Source organism: Acinonyx jubatus, chromosome B4 (genome assembly GCF_027475565.1).
Source record: "Acinonyx jubatus isolate Ajub_Pintada_27869175 chromosome B4, VMU_Ajub_asm_v1.0, whole genome shotgun sequence".
Classification (NCBI taxonomy): Eukaryota; Metazoa; Chordata; class Mammalia; order Carnivora; family Felidae; genus Acinonyx; species Acinonyx jubatus.
In genome coordinates this window covers 112076303-112095319 of record NC_069387.1, presented here as the reverse complement: position 1 = coordinate 112095319, position 19017 = coordinate 112076303, and the positions used below count along the sequence as shown (strand labels likewise).

Genomic DNA, 19017 nt, shown 5'->3' with positions numbered 1-19017 from the left:
TATAAAACATCACTAGTCCATTCTTGTGCAGTATTCCAGGTAATGCCATGTAGAAATTCTCCACTGAAATGTTTAGTCTTGTGATTTGTTTCCTGTTAAACATTTCTAAACTAAAATTACTGCAGGTAGCAGCCAGCATAAATTTCTGGATTCCCTTCCCTTAATTTTTAATCTGGATTTCATGCAAAAAAGGAATGAATTTTTTTTTAAATTTTTTTTTTCAACGTTTATTTATTTTTGGGACAGAGAGAGACAGAGCATGAACGGGGGAGGGGCAGAGAGAGAGGGAGACACAGAATCGGAAATAGGCTCCAGGCTCTGAGCCATCAGCCCAGAGCCTGACGCGGGGCTCGAACTCCCGGACCGCGAGATCGTGACCTGGCTGAAGTCGGACGCTTAACCGACTGTGCCACCCAGGCGCCCCTGAATTTTTTTTTTAAAGTATAACATTCTGTGTGTGTGTGTGCGTGTGTGTGTGCATGTGTGTGGGTTCAGCTCTTCAAACTTAGAATATTTAGTGAGATAAGAGTTGTGGACTTCGATTTCTGACCTTGGTTTTCATTTGGAAACACCATACGTACTATTTAGCAATCAAACTTCGCATGATGTAATCCTGCTATTTTAATTTGTCTTGTGCTCTATAATCGCTTTGGAAGCCTCTGATACACAAATCTCTTCGCAGTGAATTTTCTTTGGTGATGTTCTTGTTACAGCTTAAACATGTGGAAATATGGCTCACATGAATTATGTTTCTTTTTGAAACAACAACTCAGTGGGGTCCTCCATCCGTGTCTCCATCTGGAAACTTCAGGTACTTTTCTAGCTCCTCTGTGTCTCATTGACCTCATCCACTCGGTAGCCAAATCTTGCAAATCCTAATTGAGAAATTGCTCTCTCTCTCTTTTCTTTTTCAGACAGACAGAGAGTTAGCTCAGGCTTCACCTTCCTTTGCCTGCATTATTTCTATCATCTTCCTCTCTGGACCTCAGGTGTCTGGTGTCATCTTGCTCCAATTCACCTGCTACGCTCCATCAGATTACATCTTCTTAGACCTAAAACAACAAGAAGAACAGCAACAAAACTGAAACAAAGAGCCCCACATGAGCCGCACATTGGGTTATTTTCTGAATCAAAAGCCTCCATTATCTATATATATGGTAACAACGGTGGAAGATAAACGAAGCTGGATACTAGGGGAAGTGGTGAGAGCAGATTCTAGTCACTAATCTATTGCCACCCTGGGGAAAAGAGTCCAGCGTGAACTGAACAGAATTTTGGTTTGTACAGGGGTGACTGGGTGTTTTAAGGGGAGAATGAGGAACAGGGAAGGATTGGTGGGCTCACTAGGGTCAGGGCAGTGACAAATTATAAAAGTGGAAAGGGGGTTGGGTCTGTGTGAAACCCATCTGGTTTTGCTAGTTGGCACTTACTCAAGTTAGGCGTCCCTGGAGGTGAGGGGACAGGAAGTGGCTCTACCTTCAGGTGTTGGCTGGAACAAATAATAAATTCTCTTGGCAGCCTTGAATTTCCTTGGGCAGGCACCTTAGGAGGGACGAGGGTCATCCTAGGGGCACAGCCTTGAGCTGTTAGAGATCATGTTAGTATTTGTTCAGATTTTCCTCAGCCACATTGAGGCCTAGCTCAGAAGAGTCCTCACTGGAGCCTGGCTAGAGTCTGGTCAAGGAGAGAGTCTAAGTGAAAACAAAATCAAACTCTTGAGCTTGGTAGAAAAGACCTTGTGTATTTAGACTTCTTTATATCTTTGTTGTTGTTTACTTACCCTGTGGCCTTTGTGGTCCAAATGCATTAATTTTCTCCTTCAAATGCACGTACGGTCTCAGTCCTATACTTTTCTGGACACTGATTCCTCTTTCTGAATGGCCCTCCTTCTGTAGAGGAATGTGAACATACCCTTCTGGGAAGTTCTTCCAACTCTGGCCCATGCGTGCACTCTTCTCTGGATTCTTAGAGCACTTTGTTTATAATTCTTGCATAACACACACCATCTTGTCTGTCTTCTCTGTTACTTGTATATTCGCCTGCCCACAAAACATGAAGAGGGAGGGATCATGTTATTTCAGCTTTTCCTAAATGTTCACGCTTAGCATACCACCTTTGCGATTTCTGTTAGATGGGACTCCACTGGAAACAAGGATGTTTTGATGGATGGCTGAAACTGAATTTTGTGATGTGGAAGGAAAGTCAGTGTCTACGTCCTGCCTGCTGGCTACATTTATAAGCAATATGATGCCTGAGCATCCTGCAGATGACAAATCAAGCAACGAAAAAACAGCAGACAGAATAAGGCAGAGGCGAGATGGAACATGATAGAAACAAGGTAGGAAAAGAGAGTGTGAGAGAGACCTCTCATCACGGTGGGAGCCTGGACCCAGTTGTGCGGAATGTATCATTTCTGTCTTGCCAGGAGTGAAGTCCAGTTGTGCAGAAAGCGCAATATATTCACCAAAACCCACTTCTTCCTCTAGTTCACACAGCTAGCCTACAGTTCCCAGCCCTCTTTGTAGTTGGATATGGCCTGGAGTTTTCACCAAATGTGGCCAAAGCACATATAGCCTCTTTCCAGGCTTAGCCCGCAGACACATCCCATGAGGGATCTTTCATTTCATGTCCCTATCCGTTGGGTGAGAGGCCAGGGATCTGGGGAAGGGCGGCTCCTGCAGCCATCTGTCTAGGATACCGCCCTTGAACAGTTGCGTCAGCATAAAATAAACGTTCATTGGGTGAAGACACTGTCATCTGGGGATTTAACTTTTTAAGCAGCTAGTGATGAACACCTTAACTAACAAATCTAGTAGTTAACCTTTCACCGCTTAGGCTAGCTTAGGTTGCATTTTTCACTCACCACCACAAGAGCCCTGCTTGCAGCTCTTGGCCGCTCCAATGTCATGAAGTGAAGCCGCGGCCATGTTGCAGTGGAAAAATACTGGCCTTAAAATCAGAATAGCCACGTTCGCTGTCCTTGCCCTATCCGCTTTGTAATTTCCATTCAGTGCATGTTGGGTTTACAGTTGTAAACTGATTTACTTTCTGGGGTTTGACTTTTACCATGGCTTTCCAGCTAATCTAATCGCCACCTCCATTACTTGATTTCTTCTGCTTCCACAGTGGCATTGTGAAATTTATTGCTATTTATTTGAGCAGACAATCAGGCCAGTGATTGTATTACATAGACTTTCTATTCAGTGATTGCTTTCTTTCCAGGTACTTGGAAAAATCCCAGAAATAACCTTAAGAACCTCTTCCCAGGTGAAATATTTTCAGAAACTACTTTGGAAGTTTTCAAACATATGCAAAAGAGAGAATAGTATAACAAACTGCCATGTGGCCATTATCAACCTTCAAACATTATCACTGTAACATTTGCCTGTTTTGTCTCTTTTATTCATTGCCCACCCCCCTTCTTTGCTTTACTGAAGAATGTTAAAGCAAATTCCAAGCATAATGCTGTTTTACCCCTACATATTTCTTTTCTTTTTTTTTTTTTAATGTTTTTTAAATTTATTTTTGAGAGAGTGCAAGCGGGGGAGGGGCAGAAGAGAGAGGAACAGAGGATCTGAAGCAGGCTCTGCGCTGACAGCAGGGAACCCGATGTAGGTCTTGAACTCACAAACCGAACCTGGAGATCATGACCTGAGCCAAAGTCAGATGCGCAACTGATTGAGCCATCCAGGTGCTCCAGCTCTTAAATATTTCTATGTGTATGTATGTGTATATGTGTGTGTGTAGGTACGTGTTTAATATATATATATTTATATTTATTATATATAAATTAATTTATATTAGTTATTATTATTAATTAATAATATATGAATATATTAATTAATATAATTATATAATATATAATTAGTTATAATTATATATTTATACAATTTAATAGATAATAATTAATATTATATCTATCTATCTATCTATCTATCTATATCCCTAAGAGACCAGGACTTTTTATGAACCTAAGCACAGTGCCATTACTACATCTCACAACATTGGCAATAATTCCTCAATACTCATTTCATTTTAATTTCCCCCATTTATCTTAGTAATGTTCTTTTACAGTTGATTTCAGTCAGTGTCCAGAAAATAAAAGATCCACATATCACATTTTGTGGTGTGTGCCTTTTGAGATTTCTCTAATCTAGAAGTGATTGTAGCAGTTTTTGCTATACAATCCCTATAAAACTAAGTACATGAACACTTAAACACTCTTTCATTTAGCATAAGATTCCATAGCTTGGCAAGTAGGGCTGGGTGCGGGTGTGATTAGGTGCTGGGTCAGAAAAGTCTCTTGTCTCCCGGGAGGGTTGGTTCACATGATGCCAGGTTCCCCAAAGGAGCAAGTGGGAACTCCTGCAAGTCCTCCTGAAGCCTAGTCGTGCACCACACGTGCCCTTTGTCATGTTCTAATTGGCCAAAGAAGTCACAAGGCCAGCTCACATTCAAGAGCTAGAAGTAAACCTCACCTATTAATGGGAGGAGTTGCGAAGTCATATAGCAAAGGACGCGGCTATACAAGGAGGGAAATAATTTGTGGTCGTTTAGCAATCCACTTAGCTTCACCTTCCATTTATTCTCAGGCAAATATGTTTGAACTTCCGTAACCCCGACTAGCTGTCAAAGTATATATATTTCCTAAAGTTTCTATTTTCAGCTTAAACTAACAATTCTTAAACTACTAGAGATTGATCACTTATAAAGTTTTAAGATCCAGTGGATCAAAAGGCATAAGATCTTTCTGTTTCTGTATACAAATTTTTTCTCAAGTTTCCTTCAGATAGCAAATTCAGTTTATGAATGTGTTTTTTAAAAGTTTATTTATTTATTTTAAGAGAGAGAGAGCAAGAACATGCAAGGGCATGAGTGGGGGAGGGGCAGAGAGAAGGGGGAGAGAGAGAATCCCAAGCAGGCTACACACTGTCAGCGCAGAGCCTGATGTGGGGCTCAAACACATGAACCGCGAGATCTTGACCCACGCCAAAATTGAGAGTTGGATGCTCAACCGACTGAGCCACCCAAGCGCCCCATGAATGTGTTTATTTAAAACACACCTTTATAATATCAGAAATAAACTTGAGATATACAACAAGCACATAATAGAATGTTTTTAATTTTAATTTTAGCATATGAGTAGCAAATTTCTTCCCCCTCCTCTTTCCAGAGGGTTGCGAAATGCATGGGAACCATCAGGAAGGGAATTCTATTTCTCTGGTCCAAAGCAATATTCAATAGGAGACAAAGAAAGCTATTTATCTACAGACCAAGGGCCTAATTTATGTGGTGGGAACATTTCTGCCAAATACTTTGTAATAAAGAAAAATTATCAACTGTTAAAGACCTTGCCAGGTCAGCTTCATCTGGTAGTAAAGGGAGGTGATGAAAAGGTTGATAAAACAGCTGTAAATCTTTACTGAATATACAGCTTTAATTGCCTGGCTTTAAACTGATAGGCTTTTCTTGCAATGTGCTGGAGCCAGCTTGGACCAGCTCGTGAGAGCCGACTGTACTCGTCCCCTTCTAATTCCGTGTTCAGAAAAGTCACATTGGTTGCTTGAAATTGGCCAGAATGGGAATATTTACACCATGGCATTTGGCAGTGCTACAAATCAGGGCCTCATTTTTTTGCCAGTTAGTGGTTAAACATTTATAGCACCCACTGGCCTTTATATCTGTAACAAATGACAGGTACCACTTTCTAAGACTATTCGGAGGAAGTTTTTTCGTGATGGAGGACAGCCATAATAGAGGAGAGCAGGGCTTCCTTTGGTATCTTTTCCATCAACCTGTGTCTCTAGATTGCTGGCAGCCCAGGTGGATATGAGCAAAGAGAGGGCACCCTGGAGAAATGCAAAGAAATGGAGATAATTAAAAAGAAACAGGAAGTATGGCTGGTCCTCTGCTTACCCTAGGGACTTGCACCTCCATCAGATGCAAGGTAGACATGCTCTGTAGCTTGTTTCCAAGTGTTTAAACATCATCTGAGACTGTTAGCAAGGAAGGTAGAAATTGAAGCACTCTTTCTATATTAGAGAATTTTGTCATTTAGCTCTGCATGAGTCCCTTACCTGCCAAAGCGTTTCCCATCTGCAAGACAGAGATGGGACACCTGTTCCTCCCCACGTGCAAGTACTTATGGTGAATGCCACGTTGCCGTTCACTCTGGAATAGAAAACGGAACAGACTGAGATTATTGAGAAGAGCCAGGGCTCTCTGTGGAGAAGAGTTGGAAATCATCAGAGGCAGTCTTGCTACTGCAAACGTAGTTCATAGGCGGGCAGCATCGACATCACCTGGGAGCTTGTCAGACATGCAAGAATCTCAAGTCCCACCCAGACCTACTGCATCAGAATCTGCATTTTAACAAGATCCCATGTGATTTTTATGCACGTTCTAAGTCCGAGACTGATCTCAGTGGTGGTTTATTCATGGAAGCAGAGAAATACTCATATATTGTTGAATATGCATTTAAATCTTAAATTATTGCCAGCTCTCTTTTATTTCCTCGCCTTTATTTCTCCCCTTTTAGATTCTCATTTAAGCTGCATGCTTAGCAAACTGCTTGGCCTTTCCAGAAATGACATATACATAATCATCACAGTAGAAAAATGTATATTGATTTACGTAAAATAGTGGCACATTTATCTAGGGAAAATGGGGAAGGTGAGTGTTAACTCCTCATTCATAATAGCAGAAATCAATGGATCAGGCAAAAAAAGTGTAAAAATCAACAAATAGCAATATCGGCATATTATTAAGAGATAGGAAAGCAATGGCCAAGATTTGTAAAAAAACAGCTACATGATTTAAAGTAGATGGCTTTGGGAAGTGGGACTATTTTTAAAATTCTCTTCAGACTATTTATTTTTTTAAATGTGTATATATAAATTACTTTGATATCGATGAAAGATGTCGTGCACTTGTATTTTATGCATTCCTGCAGATCCTTTCTGAGAATAAGTTGGGATATAAGACAGTGAAGAAAGAAAACCCAAAATCTTCCCCAGGAAGGACAAGCTGCCTATAATGTTGGCGAAAATAGGAAACACCGTGGTTTATGTTAGGAAAAAGATGTCAAGTATGGTAATTTAGAGAGGAAATGAGCTGATCATACCAGCGATGACCATATATTGGTGAACTTATATTTGACGGAGGAAAAGAGGAAATCTGGGTTCAGAGGAGAGATGGACAAGCCATGCAAGGTTGTGGTAGGATAATATTCATGAGAGAAGTCTGTGTTCCAAGGAGAGGAACTATTTTCAGAGAGATTTCCCTGGGTGATTTATCTTCCAGAGATGAAAAACTCCATGAAATCTGGGAAAACAAACCACAGAATGGGAATGGACTTTAATATCATTTAAGGCAGGGGTGTTTGGGTGACTCAGTCAGTTAAGCATATGACTCTTTATTCTGGCTGAGGTCATGATCTCGAAGTTAGTGAGTTTGAGCCCTGTATCGGGCTCTGTGTTGACACCACGGAGCCTGCTTGGGATTCTCTCTCTTCCTCTCTCTCTGCCTCTCCCCTGCTTGCGCTCTCTCTCTCAAAATAAATAAATAGACATTTAAAAATATATTAAAATCATAGGGCAATAGTTTTCAAAATTCATTTTAGCTGTTGAATTTTTTTCCTTCAAATACTCTGAACTCCAAGGGATGCCTGGGTGGCTCAGTTGGTTAAGCATCTGACTCTTGATTTCTACTCAGGTCATGATTTTGTGGTTCATGAGTTCAAGCCCCACGCTGGGCTCTGCACTGATAGTGCCTGGGATTCTCTTTCTGCCTCTATCTCTGACCCTCCTGTGCTGCCTCTCGCTCTCAAAATGAATAAACAAACTTAAAAAATATTAAAAACAATACTATGAACTCCAATGTATTATTTTTTTTTAATGTTTGTTTTTGAGAGAGAGAGAGAGAGACAGACAGAGTATGAGTGAGGGAGGGGCAGAGAGAGGGAGGGAGACACAGAATGTGAAGCAGGCTCCAGGCTCTGAGCCATCAGTACAGAGCCCGATGCTGGGCTCGAACTCACAACTGTGAGACCATGACCTGAGCTTACCCGACTGAGCGACCCTGGTGCCCCTGACCTCCAATGTATTAAACCAGAAGCAAGCAGAAGAGCTGAGGTCAAAGTTGAGGGCAGAAGATCTGTGGTCAGCCTGCTCCCACAAGTTTCATCTTGCCTTCAAGATGCCCTGAGCTTAAACAATGTGGCAGCTCAAAAATAGCCCTCATTTTACTAAGGGTTGGGGAGACCTATACGATTTGCTCATGGTCATACATAAGGTCAACGGCAGAGCCTAAACTTGACCTCACTTGCCTGGACTCTGACCAGAGTGCATGACCTCACTGCAGGGGCAGTCAGCTCCAAGGGACTGTATATTCTGTGCAGACTGAGATTGGTTTAGCGTCTTTGCCGTTGTAGAATGCTTGGCGTGTGGTAGGACCTCAAGTAATATTTGTGGAATAAACGAAATAAACTGTGTCATAAGTTGGCTTAATGCTTGATGCTTTTAGGAAGTGACACGGAGTTAAAAGATGTGAGGAGTGCGGTTAATTCATCTTGTAAGAGTCTCTCTCCAGCAAGAGAGGTTTAGTTCCTTGAAGATAAATGATTTACTATTTTTATCGTTGCAAGCCTCCCATGATCCTCCCGTTATCCCTTTCCCGTCTGGTACTCCTCAGCTGGAGAGTTTTCACTTGTTCGGGATTAAGATCTTTCTGCTCGTTCTGTCATTGAGTAGCCCAGAATGCAGGCCATTTTCTAGACCAGCTCTTTGATAAGCTTTCTTTATTTCTATGGAGATTGACTTTGGCTATGGAGACACAGGAGCTGGAGCCTTCCCACAGACCCACAGTTGGGCTGAAGGCAACCCAGCAGCGACTTCTCTCAGAAAAATCTTTATTCAGTTGAAACCAAGCCCTCTTTAGCTTTTGCTTTGCTCCCGGCAGCGGGGGCGCCACCCTGACATAATAACTCAGCTGTGATCACTCATTTTAATTGCCTTTAATGGCTTATCTTGAGAAGGAACTTGTGCACAAAATCTGTGCATTGGGGGGTCACAGTGTCCACTTAGCTCAGGTGAAGATGGCAGCTACAGGCAATCTGTTTGACGACTTCCACCTGTGTCTTAGTGGGTGTCTCTCCCTCTCAGGTGCCCTGGACAACTGACAGTGAGAAGGAACCTCAGGAGAGGTGCATGGAGAAGAGAAAAGAAAGAGTAAGCCATCAGCGCTTAAGATATCGCAGTTACTGGCGGTAGCTGAGCTTGGCTGCCAGCACATTCTCTAGGGCCCCGGGGGTGTCCAAGTTCACTTTGTTTTTCTTTGGAAGAATTAGCAAAAGGTATTGGTTGGCTGACCTACCGGCCGCACTCTGTGGCTGAAACAGCCTGTCGAGGCCAGAGTGAAATGTTTACTTATTCCTTCTTCCCTATTAGTTATTCCACTGCACTGAAGTTACCTTTCCAAAGAAGCAACTACAAAGGTCATTTTATCTTCAGTGCGAAGGGGTGGACCCAAAAAGTTGCTGCCAAGTCTCGGACTGACTGGGGATGATGGGCTGGTTTTTATACAGGAAAACTGACCAAGGGGAATTTTGAAAAGTTGGCATCAGGATGTGTTCTCTCTCTCTCTCTCTCTCTCTCTCTCTCTCTCTCTCTCTTTTTCTTTCTTCTAACACGAATGAATGAAGCATGTTAGGCTTGTTTTCAATTAGGCAACAAGTCCTCATTCATTAGAAACCCAGGCAGCGATACCGGCTGTACCTTAGTGACCGAATGTACCGGTTCCTACTTGGCTCAAGGTCGTGCAGTTTCAGTGTTCGGCATCTGCCCTGCCAGCTCGGGTGTCCTGGGAGTGATTAGCTGTCTGCATATGCAGAAGAAAGTGCAAATCTTTCCCACCTGAGTTTAGAGGGCTCAGGGCTTGTCATTTGTTTATGGGACACGGAGAAGTGGGAAAAACAAGAGTTCCAATCTCATTCTGTGCTGCAAGGGAAGGGGATCGTCATATTGCTGAGTGGGTGGGGCTGTTGGGTCCCCCCACCCCCTCACCCCAGTCTCCTTAGCATTACTGCTTCACATACAAGAGCATTGTACCTTTGAAATTCCTATTCATATGGCTAAGAACATTTAAGATGTCACCATAGATCCAGACTTTGGGATGTTAGGGTGGATGAAAGCAGAATCCACTTACATTCTTGAGTCCTAAGTTGTCATTAAATATAAAATTAACCTTGATTTAGTAGTACCTTTATATCTTTTTTTTTTTTTGAGGGAGTTAGGGGTTGGAGAGAAGAAACAAATATAGAAGTACCTATTGATTATAAAATATACTTCCATATTAGAAACATCAAAATGTGAGCAAATTGCCTTGAACAATTTTAGCCTTGAGAAAATAAATATGTTATGAAATCATGGGAAAATAATGTTTTATTGGAGCTGCATAATGAGACACCGGAAGGACTGGTTCTTTCTTTTCCAATTACTTGGTGGACCTTTGATGGGTAAGATGAGCTTAAAGGTTTTATTGCTTCTTGAAGGACAAGGGAAGGATTGGGGAAGGATACATACAGGTAATAATGACAATGATAATGATCACCATGAAGAATAAAACAACTATGTGATGGGACGCCTGGGTGGTTCTGTAAGTTGAGCATCTGACTCTTGATTTTGGCTCAGGTCATGATCTCATGGTTCATGAGTTCAGGCCTTGCATAGGGCTCTGTGCTGACGGTGTGGAGCCTGCTTGGGATTCTCTCTCTCTCCCTTTCTCTGTCCCTCCTTCACTCTCTCTCCCTCAAAATACATAAGTAAAACAAACAAACAAACAAACTTAAAAAAACTAACAAAAAACCAAAAAAAAAAAATCCACAACTATGAGAAATACACTGAGCCAGTTCTTTCTATAATCTGGAGACATGGGTATTATTCACCCTATTTTACAGAGGAGGAAATTTGGGCTCAGGAAGTTTACATGACTTGGCAAAAGTCATAAACCTGCTAGAGGATTAAGATGAGATTTGAAATGTGTTCTGCTTGACTCCCCCAAAGTCACGCTTCAGGGGTAGGGAAAGATGAAATGTTTAAGCCTCAAACCAAAGAACAGCAGAGTGGGAAGGGAGAGGGTTAGGGTTAGGTCCCAGGAAGTGACAGGGAAGAGAGGACCTTTTCGAGTTTTGGAGAGGACAGCGTGCTTTCTTGTCTGGGCTCCACAGTAACAGCAAAACTTATGTGCCAGGCTTAAGGCCACACGCTTTGCATGTACGATCTCATTTAATTCTTATGGCAGTCCTGAGACATTATTACTATTCCCATGATATAGACAAGAAAAATGCCCAAAGAAGGAGTTATTTAGTGGGTAAGTTTAAACTGTGGTCGTCTGACTCCAGGTCCTGTACCCTTGACCAGGAAATTATTTTATGACATATATGACTTAACGTTTTTCCTGACAAATTAGGACATCTCTCCTATATTCTCTCCCAAACTTCTACCTCTTCAGCCCGAGTTGCAAAACTGGTTTCCACCACTGCTGGTTTTGTCAAGCTCTGGCTTTGTTTTTGAGCTCGCAACGAAGGGACCACAAGGTGGCAGTATAACATTACACAGTTCAAACATGGGGGACAAGGTCTGTACCTTCCCGACTGCTTTTCACCAGGTCAGGCGGAAATGTCAGACAGAGAAACCCTTGCTAGTAAGACTGGCCTTGGCAGTTTATCCTGTCATGCAAGCAAACACGTGGAATTCGTTCCTCTCTAGGTAATCCAAGGGAAAAGAATCATCAGAGACCTCAGGTGAATAACAATAGTGGTCCCAATGCTGTGGGGTTTCAGGGGTAAGTGCTCTACCAAGACCTTGAAAAACCAGGACTTTATTTTTATTTACAAAATTTCTTTTTCCTCTTGACGTTGCACTCCCCCTTCCTATGTAGGCTTTATGGAATTGATGCTTGAAAAGTGCAGAAGCAGTGGAAAGAGCAAGGAGAATAGGCAGAAAGAAAAAGAGTAGGCTTTATTGTCAAAGGACCTGGACACAGAGAGCATCTCAGCTGGCTCCATGATATTAACCACGATACCCAATATTCCTGCACTCATTTCTTCATGCATGACACGGGGGGACAGTGTCTGCTTTGCAGATTGTTGGGAATATTAAATAAGGCAAAAACCCATGAAGTATTTTTAGGTGCTGAATTATGGAAACCATGTGCTTTCTTCAGATGTTTGTTTCCTTAGCTTAGGGACATATGGCGACTAAGAGAAAGACCAAGATTCCTATAAAAGAAGGGAAGAGGACAGCCCAGCCCCGGTAGAAATCAATGTACAGTCTATGGACAGAGAGAATTCCTGCCGTTGTAATAGCATAAAAAATATTTATGAGGCTGATGGAACAAAGGGAATTCTGTTTGTTTCTCTCTGTGTAGTTTGCTGTATAATGGCAACAAGAAATAATCATGTGTTTCAGGAGGAGTGGGAAGATACACTTAGAGAAATGCGTTTGATTTCTAAAGGCTCTTAGGCGCCGGTGAAGTCTTCCTGATACGTACCTCACAGATCATCCTTCATGCGTGCCAAGTTCTGTCTGGATGTAGACCAGGCTCAGGAGTGAGTGAGCTCTGTTTTCAAATACAGCTCTGTTATTTACTGGCTTTGTGACTCAGAGCCACTTGCTTAGACTCGGTTTTCTCCCTTAAAAAATGGTGGGGGGGGGGGGGGAGGCATGCAGAATTACAGTAGTTCCTACTTTACAGACTGATATAAGGATTATATAGGATAATGCATGTAAAGTGCCCAGTGCATAGTGAGCCCCAGACAGGTACTGGCCATTATGATCCCTAATTTTGCCCAGTTGAAATAGCAAAAGTGCTTTTTGGGCCTGGAATTCAGTCACAGCTGGGAATCTGGTAATACCAGAGAAAATTGCTCAACTTGAATAATAAAGAGACAGAACAACATTCAGGTCTCTGCTGAATGACTTTCTCCCATCCTTTCACATCCTTTCAACAGTGCCCAGGATTGTGGTGTCTTCATCAGGCCAAACTGACTCTCGTTTGCACTTAAGTTGCATTTTGGGGGATCATTTGGGAGCCTGCCAATACTTTGAGACTTCACCAAGCCAGTAGGGTCAGAGGAATCCCTGGTTTGCACTGATTCACAGAACAGATATTCCACAAATAACAGCATCTTGATCATAATTTCAATTTTTTTACCTCCCATTCCCCATCTTTTATGGTGATACTTCCATTTAAAATCAAACACCCTTATGTTCTGTAATGAAAAATTTCCTAACAGATAAAAGCCCACGACCATATGGCTTCATGGGTGAATTATACCAAACACTTAAAGAAGAATTAATTCCAATCCTTCTCAAACTCTTTCAAAAAAATTGAAGATGAAGGAACACTTCCAAATTCATTTTATGAGGCCAGTATTACGCTGATATCAAGGCAAGGACACTCTAAGAAAATTATGGGCCAATATCCCTGATAAACATAGATGCAAAAATTCTCGATAAAATACTAGCAAACTGAATTCAAGAGCACATTAAAGGGGTCGTTTGCCATAATCAAGTGGGATTCAAGCTGGGATACAAGGGTGATTCAACATATGCAAATCAATGAATCTGACATACCACATTAATAGAATGAAGGATAAATATCATATCATTTCAAGAAGTGCAGAAAAAGGACTTGACACAATTTAACGTCTTTTCATGATAAAAACTTTTAACAAATTAAGTATAGAAGAAATACTTCTCAACATAATAAAGGCCATATTTGACAGGCCCACAGCTAACATCGTAATGGTGACAATACTGTGGTGACAAAATAAATAAATAAAACAAAAATGGTGACAAAAATAAGATTAGGAAAAAGACGAGCATGCCTACTCTCACCATTTCTGTTCAACATAGTACTGGAAGTCCTAGCCATAGCCATTAGGCAAGAAAAAGAACTAAAAATCATCCAAATTAGAAAAGAAAAAATAAAATTATCTCTGCAGATGATATGATCTTATATATAGAACATTCTAAAGAACTATTAGAATAAATGAATTCACTACAGTTATAGGATACAAAATCAGCATAGAAAAATCAGTTACATTTCTAGACACTAAAAGCATGCTATATGACAGAGAAATTAAGAAAACAATTTCATTTACAATAACATCAAAACAATAAGATACTTTGGAATAAATTTAACCAAGGAAGTGAAAAACCTGTACACTGAAGACTATAAGACATTGAAGAAAAAACTGAAGAAGACAAATAAATAGGAAGATCTCTCATTTTCTTGGATGGGAAGTATTAATATTGTGGAAATGTCAATACTGCCCCAAATGATCTATAGATTCAATGCAATCCTTATCAAAATATCAATGGCATTTTTCACAGAAATAGGAAAAGACTATCCTAAAATTTTTTATGGAACCACAAAGGACTCTGAATAGCCAAAGCAATCCTGACAAAGAAGAACAAAGCTGAAAGCATCATACTTCCTGATTTCAAGCTATATTACAAAGCAATAGTAATCAAAACAGTGTGGTAGGGGTATAAAAGAGGAACAGAATAGAGAGCCCATGCATAAACTCACATGTATAGGGTCAACCAGTTTTTGACAATGGCTCCAAGAATGAAAAATGTGGAAAGGATAGCAAGGGTAGTCTCTTCAATAAATGCTGCTGGGAAAACTGGATATCTACATGTCATCTTTTTTTAAAAACTTTTTTTAATGTTTACTTATTTTTGAGAGCGGGAGAGGGGCAGAGGAGAGAGAGAGGGAGACACAGAACTCAAAACAAGCTCTGGCTCTGAGCTGTTAGCACAGAGCCTGATGCGGGCTCGAACCCAAGAACCTCGAGATCACGACCTGAGCCGAAGTCAGAGGCTTTACTGACTGAACCTCCCAGGCACCCCTGGATATCTACATGTGAAAGCATGAAACTGGACCCCTGTCTTACATGACTCACAAATAGATCAGAGACTTAAATGTAAGACGTGAAACCATAAAACTCCTACAAGAAAACATAGGTAAAAGGATCTTTGACATTGGCCTTCACAATGATTCTTAGACACCAAAAGCAAAGGCAACAAAAATGAAAATAAACAAGTGAGGCCACATCAAACTTACAAGCGTCTGCATAGGAAAGAAAACAATCAGTAAATTGAAGATATAAGGTATAGATGAGGAGAAAGTGCTTGCAAGCCATATATCTGATAAGGGGTCCATGTCCAAAATATATTTAAAAAAAAAACACCTCATATAACTCAATAGCAAAAAAGCAAATAATACAATAAAACATGGGCAAATGACCTGAATAGACATTCTTCCAAAGACATACAAATGGCATACCGATAGGTATATGAAAAGTGCCTAATAGCACTGATAATCAAGGAAATGCAAATCAAAACCACAATGAGGTATCATCTCTCACCACTTAGGATCGCTGTTACCAAAAAGACAAGAGATAATAAATGTTAGCAAGGGTGTGGAGAAAAGGGAGCCCTTATACACTGTTGGTGGAAAGGTAAATTGGTACAGTCATTATAGAAAACAATATGGTAGCTCCTCAGAAATTTTAAAGCGAACTACCATATGGTTCAGCAATCCCATCCCTGGGTATATATATATGAAGGAATTGAAATTGGTATCTTGAAGAGATATCTGCACTCCCCTTTCATTGAAGCATTACTCACAATAGCCAAGATATGCAAACAACTGCAATGTCCTTTGATGGATGAGTGGATAAGGGAAATGTGGTATACACATAGTCACACACACACACACACACACACACACACACACAATGGAATAGGATCCAGACATAAAAAAGCAGGAAATCCTGCCATTTGCAATAACATGGATGAAACCAGAGGACATTATGCTAAGTGAAATAAGCCAAACAGAGAAACACAAATACTGTATGATATCACTTATATGTGGAATATAAAATAAGATGCATTCATAAAAACAGGCAGCAGAGTGGTGGTTGACAGGAGCTGGGGGAAGGGGAATGGGGTGATACAGGTCAAAGGGTACACATTTTCAGTTATAAGAAGAACAGATTCTGAGGATCTAAAGTACAGCATCTTGACTGTAGTTAATAATATGGTATTATGTACTTGAAAGTTGCTGAGAGTAGATCACAAGCAGTCTTAACCACACACACACACACACACACACACACATGCACACACAATGAGAAAAGGAGTACAGCATAAGCATGTTAGGTGATGGATGTATTTAATTATGTTGATCTTGGTAATAATCTTACAACATATATATATGTCAAATCATCATGTCATACACCTTAAATACACACAATTATATTTATTGCGTATATAATAGCATATAATAATTATGCTAATTATTCCTTAATAAAATTAAAAAACAAAACAAAACACTATCATGTTTTCCTTCCAACCATCCTCATGGAGTTGAGCATTACTACAGAAATACCTACATTATCGATCCGGTGTCTTCAAAGTAGAAACCAGTGTCGGCGTCACAAATTCTTGGCCTGCACCACAACCTGCTCATTCAGATGACATGGTAGGGCCCCACGATTTGTGTTTTAACAAGCCTTCTGCATGATTCTGATGCTTGCTCAAAGTTGAGAATTCCTTCCTCTAGCCTCAAAAATAGGTCACCTCTGTGCCATGGAGATGCTTTCGCACTTGTTGCCAAGGACCAAATTTTGAGATCAGATTCATGATATCGTTTTTGACGGCCATCTATATTTTGTCATATTATCCCTGCATTTTTGCCCCAGGGAAACCAATAGGATTTGGAATCCTTCTTACGGGCCAAATCCTGTCTTACTCTCCCTGCATGTGCATACAAATATTTAACTTATTTCCCTCCTCATTGGTGCAAACTGTAAGGCTGAAAACGTTAACAGATTTTGCCCTTTTAAAAAATTAACACTGATATGTGCTGTTGCATTCCATAATGATTCTTTTCTTTTGTGTTTTTTTTCCCTCCCTTCAGGAAACAAAATAGTGTCTCTTCATTATCTTTAATCCTGAGGCTGAACTGGTTGTGGATTTTTGTGGTATATGACAGGAGTTATGATTGCTTCCAGTATTATAGTACCGATAGCACCAATGATAAAACCAGTATATTAAATAAGGCTAATGCAGCTGTATAATTTATAGCTGGCTGTCATATGTATTTTCTTCTTTAATTCTTACTTTTGCTCTTTGTTTTATTTTTATTTAAAAATGGGGAAACTGAGGTTTGGAGGGGTTTCGCTTTCATCATACGGTATTTTGGTGTGTGGGGAAACACCATATGATTTTGACAGAACTTTCTCTTGGAATAACAATAACAACTAAGGCCTACTATTGCGGTACCTTCTGTGAGCCAGGCACTGTGATTGCTGTGTTCTGTTTTACTTCATCCGTGAAGTAGTAAGTAGTATTCCTATTCTGAGAGAAGGTAGTAAGTATTCCTATTTCCATCATATGGATAGGAAAATAGTCTTAAAGAGGCTAAATAACTTGTCTATGTCATATATAATCTTACGGAGTGATTGAGTTAGGATCAGACCCAAGTTAGTTTTAATTTAGCACCTGTTATTAGTCGGTTTCTAGGATCTGTGGAGGTGTTGAATCCAAGCGGTATCTTAACCTTTAAGAGATGGTTAATTCTGTAAGGGGAATTTTACTTTCTACCATTTTCTGTAAAGAAAGAGCCGAGGACATTCCACCAAAGACCTGATTCCTTTAAGCCAAGGGACTCTCTGCTATTATAGGATGGAACAAGGAGCTACTTACACCCTATTTATCTTACCAATGGTTACTGATGGTTTATTTTGTAAATGCTCACCTTGATCCAGAAAAAATTTTAGAGAGCGCTAAGGGTCCATAAAACAGCTTACAAAATCCCATAAGTAGCTTTATCTACAGATAGGACAGGCATCTCCTAAGAAGATAGCCTCCAAGTGAGTTATTTTAAGTTGATTGGGACATTCTGTTATTCTCATCATACAAAGGGCCCAGATATAGCTGAGTTTGAAACATCAACCTACCTGTTCAGCATAAAAGTACTTTGAATAAGGGCAAAAAATAATAATTACAGATTGCTTTGCCCATATTCAAGTGGTATAGATACACGAATGGCAAAAACGAAATAAAAGCTTTTCTGTAATCAGATTTTAACATTTGAATGCTTTAGGAGATCAAGCAGTGAACACAGCTGATGGGGAGAAGATATTAATCCTCCCCTGCCCTCCACTCCCAACCAACCTCTTGGATCCCACTGCAGCAGAAACAAAGTTCACTTTCCTCTTTACCTCGTCCAGTCTCTGGTCTTCCAAAGGCTGAGTAGGCATCACGGGACTCCCTGTCTAGGCACACGTATTATCAGCCACCCTCTAATTGCGGTTTGTTGATCTCTAGTTTCTGTTAAGGACTGGTGTGCCCTTTAATAACCAACGAATGGTGCAGCAGTTCACAGTTTCTTTGTTATTAACACGATTCTCCACGTTACTTGTGCACGAAATGAAGTTGCATGCCACAATCCTATAAGGAGCCTCAAAGCTCTGAGCATAGATTCCATTTGTAAGTTTTTGTTCTTCTGAGAACCGTTCTTTTGATACATAGTTCACATAACATACAATTTACACCATACGATTCACCCATTTAAAGAACAAGACATCTATTTATTTCCCTATAGCATGTGAATTGCCCTTCGATTTCCCTCCTGTCTTTAATTTATTCAACAAATATTTATTGAGAACCTCCTGTGGGCTAGGCATTGGGCGAAATGTTGGAGGTCTAACAGTAAATAAAACAGAGATGGTCTCTGCTTTCAGAAAGCCTTGAGTCTAGGAACAAAGATCTCAGAATTCAAGTGAGCTTATAAATAAAATAATTATAAATCATGACAGGTGCTATGTAAGAAACACATTAGGGTGCTTATCGAGATAGGAAATAATGAGTTGGCTGTGCGGGAGGAATCTCAGGTGGGTGGTGAGGGAGAGGACTCACAGGGGACTGGGCCCCTGAGCTG

General features: G+C 40.6%; 1 long non-coding RNA gene across 1 annotated transcript; it reads left to right on the top strand.

The window, feature by feature from the left end:
• Positions 1-619: 619 nt before the first annotated feature.
• Positions 620-13809, top strand: LOC128316460 (uncharacterized). The gene is made up of 3 exons (XR_008300399.1): positions 620-811; positions 2132-2338; positions 11766-13809. It is a non-coding gene; the product is annotated as an uncharacterized LOC128316460 (long non-coding RNA).
• The last annotated feature ends 5208 nt before the right edge of the window (positions 13810-19017 follow it).